The sequence below is a fragment of the Canis lupus genome, chromosome 26 (genome assembly GCF_048164855.1).
Source record: "Canis lupus baileyi chromosome 26, mCanLup2.hap1, whole genome shotgun sequence".
NCBI classification, from domain to species: domain Eukaryota; kingdom Metazoa; phylum Chordata; class Mammalia; order Carnivora; family Canidae; genus Canis; species Canis lupus.
In genome coordinates this window covers 31,388,944-31,398,619 of record NC_132863.1, presented here as the reverse complement: position 1 = coordinate 31,398,619, position 9,676 = coordinate 31,388,944, and the positions used below count along the sequence as shown (strand labels likewise).

The 9,676-nt window shown below is 48.7% G+C and overlaps 1 protein-coding gene across 3 annotated transcripts in view; it reads left to right on the top strand.

The window, feature by feature from the left end:
• The first annotated feature begins 120 nt into the window (after window positions 1-120).
• The window catches only part of ZHX3 (zinc fingers and homeoboxes 3), a 125,248-nt gene continuing 115,692 nt past the window's right edge, over window positions 121-9,676 (top strand). The window contains exon 1 of one of the 3 annotated variants that reach the window (XM_072801036.1): window positions 121-271. The gene's annotated coding sequence lies outside the window, so the exon portion shown is untranslated. The remainder of the gene's footprint in view (window positions 272-9,676) is intronic. The other 2 variants (XM_072801029.1, XM_072801032.1) reach the window with 2 other exon arrangements.

Here is a 9,676-nt window from a genome sequence, read left to right as displayed (position 1 = left end):
ATCCGCCCGGGCTCCACCCCCCGGGGAGACCCCGCCTCCTCCCCTCCCCACGCCCCAGGGCGCCCTTTCACCCAGACGGGCGGGGCGGGGCGGGGCGGGGCCGGCCTCCAGGCCCCACCCCGGCCCCGCCCCGCGCCCTGGAGCTGCGGGATGCGCGGTCCCGCTGGCCCGCACCTGTGCCCCTGCCAGGAGCAGCAGAAAAGCCGGGATTTTCGAATCGGGCCGACTTAGGCCGCCCTGGCTTTGGTTCCAGTTCGCTGCGTGACCTTGGGTAAGTTTCCCCCAATCTGAGCCTGTTTTCTGCTTTGGCAAAGGGGATAGCCACCTTGTAGGATTTTTGAGATCACAGGAAACGACTTTGTGGACCACCTGGCGCTCACACGTCCCCTCCTCAGGGGCAAACTTTCCCTGACCGTCCCCCCTCCCTCCTCTAAACCCCGTAGACTGGACAGGAGCCTGGAGTCATGTGGACTCACGCAGTCCACAGTTGGGATTTCATATTTGCTTGACTCTTTGATTATTGTGTGTCTCCTCATTTGAAGCTGAGCTTTGTGAAAGTAGGTCGCGTTCATCCTTACACCCGAGCGCCCAGTTCAGTGCCTGACATACAGCAGGCGCTCAATAAGTGCCCCGTCCTTCATTGCATCCATCTGACCCACGGGTGGAGCGACGGCGCGCTCAATACTGCCACCGGCCAGCAGAGGGCAGGCGGTGACCAGCCTTTTTGCCCAGCTGGCCCTCCTGGCAGCCAGCAGGCGCCGCGGGCGGGGGACAGGTGAGCCCAGGTGCGCTCACGTTTGAAAAATCGGTGGGCGCGCGAGCCACGAGCGAGGAGCCGGGCTAGGGCACGGCATTTCCTTCGGATCTGTGGCTCACGAGGCCTGTCCTGGATCAGAGACCCTTCTGGCAACCTATGTGGATGTAGGACTCCTGCGAAGAGGATTCGCTGAGAAGCATCAGGAGGTGAGGGAGTTTGCTGTGAAGGGGGAGGGCTCCAAGGTAAAGTTTGGGGGGTGGGGAGGACAATTGTAAAGAGCCAGGCTTAGAGGGTCCTATGCGGAGGGGAGTGACAGGTGGCCGCTCTTGTTCCATGAGCCAAGATGCCAGCACATGGGCGTAGTGATTGGCCTCAGTGGGCCTCACTGTAGCAAAAGCCATTGAGTGTCAGTCCTAAACCCAGGCTGTGCTTGGTGCTTGGCTGGTATCTAGGAAGGGCCCTGCTGGGAGCGGAACCATCTCAAGGTGGCCTGAGGGCAGCGTCACCCAAACATCTCTGTGGAAGCATTATATATATCCACGATATTCAACCGTGAAAACACAGGAATTCCTCAAGGGAGCCTGGGAGGAATGGAGAGGTTGGAGGGATGGCTACACCTGCCGCAGTCACCGTACCTCTTTGAAACTCAATTTCCTGAGCTGCAAAACGGAGATAACCCCTACCTTGCCAGATCGTATTGTGAGGATTAAAGCAGGACGAACTACAGCAGTAGTTTTCAACCTTGGCCGTGCGCTGAAATCACCGTTCCCCGGGGCAAATATTGATATCTAGGGTACTGGGATCACCTGGAAAATCTGCAGGTGATTGCAGTGTGCAGCCAAGGCTGAGAATTACTAAGCTAAATAAAAAGCTGGATACAGCACAGGGCACACACTAGGCGTTCAGTAATGTTTATCACATTGTTAAAAAAAAATGGAACACATATTGTTTTCATTGTTCCTCATGAGAGAAAAAAAAAAAGTTGATATAAAGTTTGCTGCAGAAATTGGATTTCCGACGGGCTTGTTTCCGGAACTATGAATCATCTGGGATTTGGTGATTATGGGGGTGGGGGAGACAGAGGCAGCCTCTGGTAGTAGGACTTATCCCAATGACCAAATGAGCTGAAGGAGGCAGGGACCCCCCTGTTCTAGCTTGCGGTTTATATAACCATTTCCAAGGCATCTTGTGAACATGCAAACAGTCTGGCTACTTGCATTGATCATTTCTGGGGTTAAGAACAGAGGTTATTTTCTCCCCTCTCTGGGTACACTCACCAGATGGGCCTATGCCATTGACAACTGTTTGTTTCTTGAGTGACCCCACAAGTGCAGGTGGCACCTCCTTCTTTTTGGCCTTTATTAACCTTATGTGCTTCATTAAATTACAGACCTAATGATTATTTACTGTGCCTCACTATTTTTTGCTGGGCAAACCTGACATAAAGTGGGAGGACCTGCTCACCAGGCCTGCAGCTGTGACCACTTGTCTTGGCAGCAAGACTGGGCCCTGGAGCAGCTCCTCAGTCACTCCTGATGGCCTAGTTGAAAGAGAGAAGCAAGGCAGAGGACCCTGTGTCTGGCTCCCTCTAGTATGGAGGCTTGGGGCCAGGGAGCGGGGTCAGGCCGTTGATGTCTGGCTAGGATTATCAGATTTAGCAAAAATAAATAAATAAATGACACCCAATTAAATTTGAAGTTCAGATAAATAACAAAAGTTGTGTTTTTTATTTTTATTTTTTTTTTTTAGTGTAAGTATGTCCCATGCAATTTGGGATATATTTATACTAAAAAAAATTCATTATCTGTACTTCAAATTTAACTGGATAGCCTTTTTATTTGCTAAATCCCAGGTCTCTACGACTGACCAAGAGCCAAGGAAAACCTAGCACAGTTAATTTGCTACTGCGCCTCCTGCTCATTGTTGCCACATTGAGATTCCACCTGTCACTGCTCTGCTCCAGAACTGTGCGTGGCTCCCATCTGCTTCCACAGCACAACCTGGACTCCCTGGCTGCTGCGCTAGGCCTTGTTCTCCAGCCAACCCAGCTGACCTGCCTGGGCCCTTACCCATCTCTATGGCTCATGTTTTCCCTCATGGCATGTGTCCCTCCCAATAGCAACTGCAAACACTTATCGAGTACCTACTGGGTGCAGGCACCATGCTTAATTCTTCATCTGCATAATCTCATTTGATTCTCTCAAACCTTCACATGGCAGGGACAGAAGTTATCATTTTACTGATGAAGCAACTGATGCACACAGTGATTCTTAAAATGTGGTTCCTGTGTCAGCAGCAGCAGCACCTGGCGACTTCTTATAAATGCAAACTCTGAGGCCCTACTCCACCCCTACGAATCAGAAACTCTGAGGGTGCGGCCCAGCCATCTCAATTTTGATAAGACAGCACCCCCACCAGTGTTACTGATGCACACTCGACTTTGAGACCTGCTGCTCAAAGAAGGGGTGAAGAGGTGAAGCAACTGCTGGAGTTTGTCACCAGGCAGAGGTCTAAAGGATGGCAGACGATCACTAGGCAGGGTGTTTATGATCTCACTGAGCGCCATACCCGGGCCAAGCACTGGGAATGCTGCAGTGACCCCACAGTCTTGGGGTGGGTGGGGAAAAGGGAAAGGTCAGATAGTCGGGGAATTGCCACATAAGATGACCAGGCTTAGGTGGGCCAAGCCCAGGAGCCTATAGCAAGATAGAAGGGGTCAAGGCTTTCCCAAGTACATACCCAAGCTTGAAAAATAAGTTGTAACTAGTTAGATGAAGAAGGGTGGGAATGATGTTTCAGGTGTAGGGACTATATGGTACAAAGGCCCTGCAGAGCTACCTGGGGGTAGTTCAGTCTTGAAGATGAAGGTGAGAAGAGTTGGGAGCCAGGGGGTAAGGTGGGGTGTGGGGCGAGGATCCTCTGCCCTCAGCAAAGGAAAAAGCTTTAATGGGTATTGAGAAAAGCCCTCAGCTTCCAGGTGGATTAGGCACTTGGGAAGATGGGGGTGGAGGGTAGAGATGCAAGGGGTGCCTGGCATTCCCCCCGCCCCTAGATTCAGGGTGCTTCGACATCCAAGGCGTCTGCTGAGGCTCAACCCCCAATCGCAGCAGAGGGCAGGTGCTCAGTTCCAAGACCTGCATCGCGGAGCCCAAGGCCCAAGGAGCTCCCCTTCCGGGACTGAGAGGCTGGACTGGGGAAGCGGGTCGTCACGGCCCCGCCCTCTGCGCCCCCCCCCCCCGCCCCCCTGCTTCCGACCCGCCCCCTGCCTCTGCTCCGCCCTCCACCCCTGGCTGGAGAAAGCCGGGCTCTGGGGTACTGGCCTGGGTTGCTTTTGCCTCCCATGTTCCCTGTTCCTGCTGATGTGGCAAAGGCCACGGGGCTACTGGGCCTCTTCTCTCAGCTTTTCACGGACAGGCCCTGGTGGATGTGGTCAGGGATTCCCGGGCTGGAGCGCAGGACGCTTCCACAGCTCTCCCCTCCGCCTGCCAACCGAGCCTTTGTTGCCAGCCTGGGACTGCCCCTGCCCGGCCAGGTTGCCTGGCAGTGTGGACTGACGCTGGGCAGTTCCCGATTCCAACTGTCCTTCCCGGAAAAACGTCAGTTTGGCTGAACCTTAGAAACCCTTCGCAATTTCTAGCCTAGGGAAGAATACTGAAAGATCATTAACCACTGTGTGAAGTGGAGCTTTCTCTGTGTCTAAAATCTGTGCAGGACTTGCCAGCTGCCCCACGGGCTTGGCCTTCAGCAAGGGGACCTCCTGTTCTTTTTATTTGTGTATACCTTCTGCCCCCACCCACCATCTGGCAACCAGGACCGTGTTTCATTATGCTTTGCAACTCAAGAAGGGTCTAGCGTGGTGTCCTCCACTTAAATCTTCAAAAATATTATTTAGGGAAGATCAATTTCTGTTGGGCTCTAAATTATAGATAGATACACAAGGGCAGTGTAAGTGGGTGGAAGTGGTGAGTAAAGCCATAGATGCTAGGGAGAGAAAGTGAATGCAAGATGACCCATCTGGCCTTGAATGTTGGGCAAAACCATGGGCATCAAAGAGCCACGGATGGTTGTTAAGCATGAGAGCAACAACACTGCTGGTCATTGTACTAGATCTTTTGGAATGCTGTTGTACTGTCCTGCTCACATTGTTCTTTCTACCTAGAAAGTTCTCCCCCTACCCCCTATCTATATAGTCAATGCCACCCCATTTTTTTGGATCCTAGCTCCATAGCTACTTACTGCCTCAGGGAAACCTTCAATGGCAGAGAGACTCTAAGGTGACCCCCTGTATCCTCATCTCCTGGTGGTCATGCCTTTGTGTAATGCCTTCCTTTTGAGTATGAGTGGGGCCTGTGACTTGCTTTTTTATTTTTATTTTTTTAATTTATTTTTTATTGGTGTTCAATTTGCCAACATATAGAATAACACCCAGTGCTCATCCCATCAAGTGCCCCCCTCAGCTGTGACTTGCTTTTGACCAATAGACTACGGCAAACGTGAGGGGACATCACTCCCTTAACTATGTTATATAAGAGCCTTGCTATCGGGGCACCTGCGTGGCTTAGTGGTTGAGAGTTGGCCTTTGGCTCTAGGTCATGATCCCAGGGCCCTGGATCAAGTCCCGCATTAGGCTCCCCACAGGGAGCCTGCTTCTCCCTCTGCCTATGTCTCTGCCCCTCTCTGTATGTCTCTCATGAATAAATAAATAAAATCTTTTTTAAAAAAAAGTCTTGCTAGCAGACTAGCTCTGGAGACTCTCCTTGCCAACTTGATGAAGTAAACAGCCATGTTGAGAAAGCTCACATGGCAGGGAGCTATGGGTGTTCTCTAGGACCAATGGCAGCCTCCTGCTGACAGCCAGCAAGAAGTTAGAGTTCTCAGTCCTGCAGGAAATGAATCCTGCCAACAACCTAAGGGAGCTGGAGCCCCTAAGTGAGAATGTAGTCCTGCCATCACCTTGATTGCAGCCTTAGGAGTCCCTGGACAGAAGACTCAGCAAAGCCACGCCCAGACTCCTAACTCAGAAACTGAGATAATAAATATATGTTGTTCAAGGTCTCTAAGTTGGCAGTGACTTGCTATGGAGCACTAACTAATACACCTTCTGGTTAGGTTAACTCGTTGAAGCAGGCTCTCGTAGCATCAAATGCCTTTTGTTTTTAATTTGCTTTTTCATCATCCTCTTTTATGTGACAATTTATTTTTTTTAATTTATTTATATATGCCATTTGATGAATGGTATATCTTCAAGAGGGCACTTTGGCCCATCACTTTGCCCCCAGAGTCTCTCCTGATGCCTGACATATGGAAGACCTACAGGAAGTGTTGCATGTGTTAGTGAGTCAATGCTCTTGTTTAATCTTTACTACAATATGGCTAAGTGGGAACCATTGTTACATATAAAGGAAAGAAACCAGTTATTAACATATGCTTAAAAGTATAGTGAACAAAATCTATCTTATACCTACAAATTTTGGTTTATACATGCCACCATACCGTAATTTTTAGTATGACTACAGAATGCTTTGGGAGCTGGGCATAGATTGCATGGTAGGACATCCTTCATGGAGGATGTTCTAGAAAGCATAAACATCCAAAAATACTTTAGGTCTCCTTTGGTTTTCTCAAAGACTTAACTCTTACTTAAATCATTCTTTGGATGATTCTTTGGAAACTCCTACTGTGTCACTATCTTTTTTCTGACCTGACACAGACAGGCCCTCATTTGCCAGTGCTTTGCGTGATTCTGTTTGCCAACATCATGCTCACTGACTTCATAAATTCTACATCTTTGGCAAGATTTGCAGTTTCATTTTGTACTCCATTTGTGCTGTACTCCCAGAGGTCAAAGTCCTCTGACTGCGGGATGCTATTAAACCCAAAATCCATTCTGTTTGGATCTCTGCTCTGAAGCCTCCCATAGCTCCTAATCTTATACCTCCCACCACCACCCTCCTCGTTCACCACCCCCCCACAGCTGCCACATTCACCTCCTCACAGATCTACAAGCACACCAGGCACACACACCCCCATTTTGCCCGCAGTTCCCAGAGTACCCTTTCCTCAAACACCTTCCTGGCTCATTCCGTCACCTACCTCAAGATTACTCAGGTATCTCCTTTCTACCCTGACCACTCCCATCCACCTTTCTTGTTCTAATCTTTTCCAGTGAAAAAGGTGAACCACCTTTTTTATGTTCTATATATTTTACTTTTTAAAAATATTTGGTATTTATCTCCCCCTTTCCCCAGCATATTCGAGAATGTAGGCTCCATGAGGACAAGACTTGTCTTCATAATTATATTCTAAGAATGCTGTCTGGCACATAGTAGGTCTCCAGTAAAGGTTAGTGGGTGACCGTCCTCATCTTTGATGGGCTTGCCTCTAGCTCAAAGTCTCCATCCCCTGCTGCTGGCCCAGCTCCTTCTGGCCTGTCTCTCCAGTCCTCCGGCCCCCGCCTGGGTGATAGGACTTGTCACGGGCATCTGCCTGATCCGGAGGGACTTCCTGGGGTGCCAGAGTGTTGACTTCGCTGTGTCCCTGCCATGTCTCCAGCAGGTGTGAAATACTAAATTCCTGTTTTTGTTTTGTTTAAGGGCAAGAGGATTAGGGAGGAAGGAGAGAATGAGGGAAGCAACAGTGGAGAGCATTGGAGAGAGGACCGTCACAGGTTTTCTTGGGGTCCCCACCCAGCCAGCTTTCCAAGCAGCTCAGAGGAGCAGCTGGCAGCGGGTGAGGTCTGTGTGCCACATATCCTGAGCTGAGTGCCACGTGGCAAAAGCAGCCCCGTTGAGTCATGGGACACATAGCCACACTACTTTGTAGAGTTTGGTGTGTGGAGTATTTTTGTTTTTTACAGCCCAGCTGTCTGTGTAATGACTTCCTTCCCTCGGCCTTGTTCACGGAGGTGTCCCTGAGCGACCAGCTGAGTCACCACATTCCTTGCAGCTTAAAACACTGGCCCCAGTACCAAGGCCCGGTTCCTTCGTGAAGATGGGACCTTTCAAGGCAGCTATGGAGTGCCCAGAAAGACAAGCTATAGAATTCCCATTTCGAACCCACACCCTTCCCCCAAAACATGATTAAAAACCAAGTAAAAATGGAGAGAAATTCTATCTGCTGTGCATGAGGGAATGACCACAGCCGTGTGTCACGGCCTGAAGAATTATTTGTCAGCGACCATGAAGTAGATACCAAATGAGGGAGGGAGAGAGGGAGGGATGAGGAACCGACGTTCATGCAGCGTGAAGAGTTACAAACCCAAGTGAAGACTAGGAACTCTCCGTGCCCGGCTGGCAGGAATAGAAACTTGCTTAGCCCTTCTATAAAATAAGCAGATAGTTGTCAGTAACATTAAGGATGCATGGGGCACAGAGGTTAGCAATTTCATTCTTTGTAAAATATTTTGAAAGTTTGCTCAGATACACATAAGACAAGAAGGAGGTTATCTAGAATAGCATTATTCATGGCATGGGAAGTGCTAAAGGAAGGAGCTAGTAAACCGTGGTGGATGCCTACCTTTGGAATTCCACACAGCTCTGAGAGGTAATGAAATAGGTGTAAATACCGCAGCATCAATGGGATTTATAGTGCTTAGTGGGGAGAGCAGTCCAAGAGCTTGAAAGAATAACACTTCTCATTTTATTGAGGTGTGACTGATGTACAGTAAACCACACATATTTAAAATGTGTGGTCTAAGCTTTGACATATGTAATTACCCATGAAACCACCACCACGATCAAGATAATGAATATATCCATCACCTATAAGTAAGAAGTAGCGCTACATGGGTTCAAATGGGCAGATGTCTAACATCTGTTAAGTTTTTTTTTTTTTTTAAAGATTTCATTTATTTGAGAAAGCTCACAGAGAGGGAGAAGCAGACTCCCCACTGAACAGGGAGCCTCCCCATGTGGGGCTTGATTCCAGAACCCCGAGATCACAACCTGAGCCAAAGGCAGACGCTCAAACAACTGAGCCACCCAAGCGCCCGTGTGTGTGTAATAGAATCCCATAGTTATAATAGTAAAAAATGTTTTGATATCCTGAAAAAGAAAATCTGGAAGGACACACACAAAACAAAATTATACTTGTTGTTGGGAATCTTATGAAAACTGCCTGGCCCTATTTGGCTAGTGCACCTTGCATTTCAGAATTGCCCACACCTCTTGTCCCACTTTGTGGTTTCTAGGTCTCTGGTGAAGGTTTAATATGCTGGAAATTCATTATTATGGTCTCTTAACTTTGAGTGACTTTATTAAAATGTTACTGAGGTCATCATAATGAACCCCAACATAAAGGGTGCCTGGCTCTTGTTCTCCACCCCCATATTGGACAGCTGTGTCAATAACTTCCTTCAGCTCACCCCCAGAACCATTTTCTCTATCATCTCTCTAGCCTGGAGATATTTCAGCAGGAGGGGGTTGTGGCTGGGAACAAAAGAGTGATTTCCCCAAATCGTTTGTAAATCCATTTTTTTAGTAATATTTACACCTGAGGTGGGGCTTGTGCTCACAATTGTGAGATCGAGTCGCATGCTCCACTGACTGGGCCAGCCAGGTACCCTGCAAATCCATCTTCTATTACTATTCTTCACATATAAGTACAGGACGGGTGAAGATTGTGGGGGCAGGGAGCATGTTGAATTTTGTCTGGCTATGCGTTTTATATAAAAGCACTCATTAATGTGCATGTTCTTTTGTATCTGGCTGTTTCCACTCCACGTTGTTTATGAGTCCTTCTCCCACGTTGTTGTGTGCAGGTGTGGTTAATATCTTGTGCAGTATAAAGCATTCCATTGAATGAAAATACTAGTTTATCCCATCTACCAATTGACATGCCAGCTCTTTCCAACTTGGGACTATTGTAAATAATGCTGCTGTGAACTTTCTTGTACACGTCTACTTGCTCTACCTGGGCATG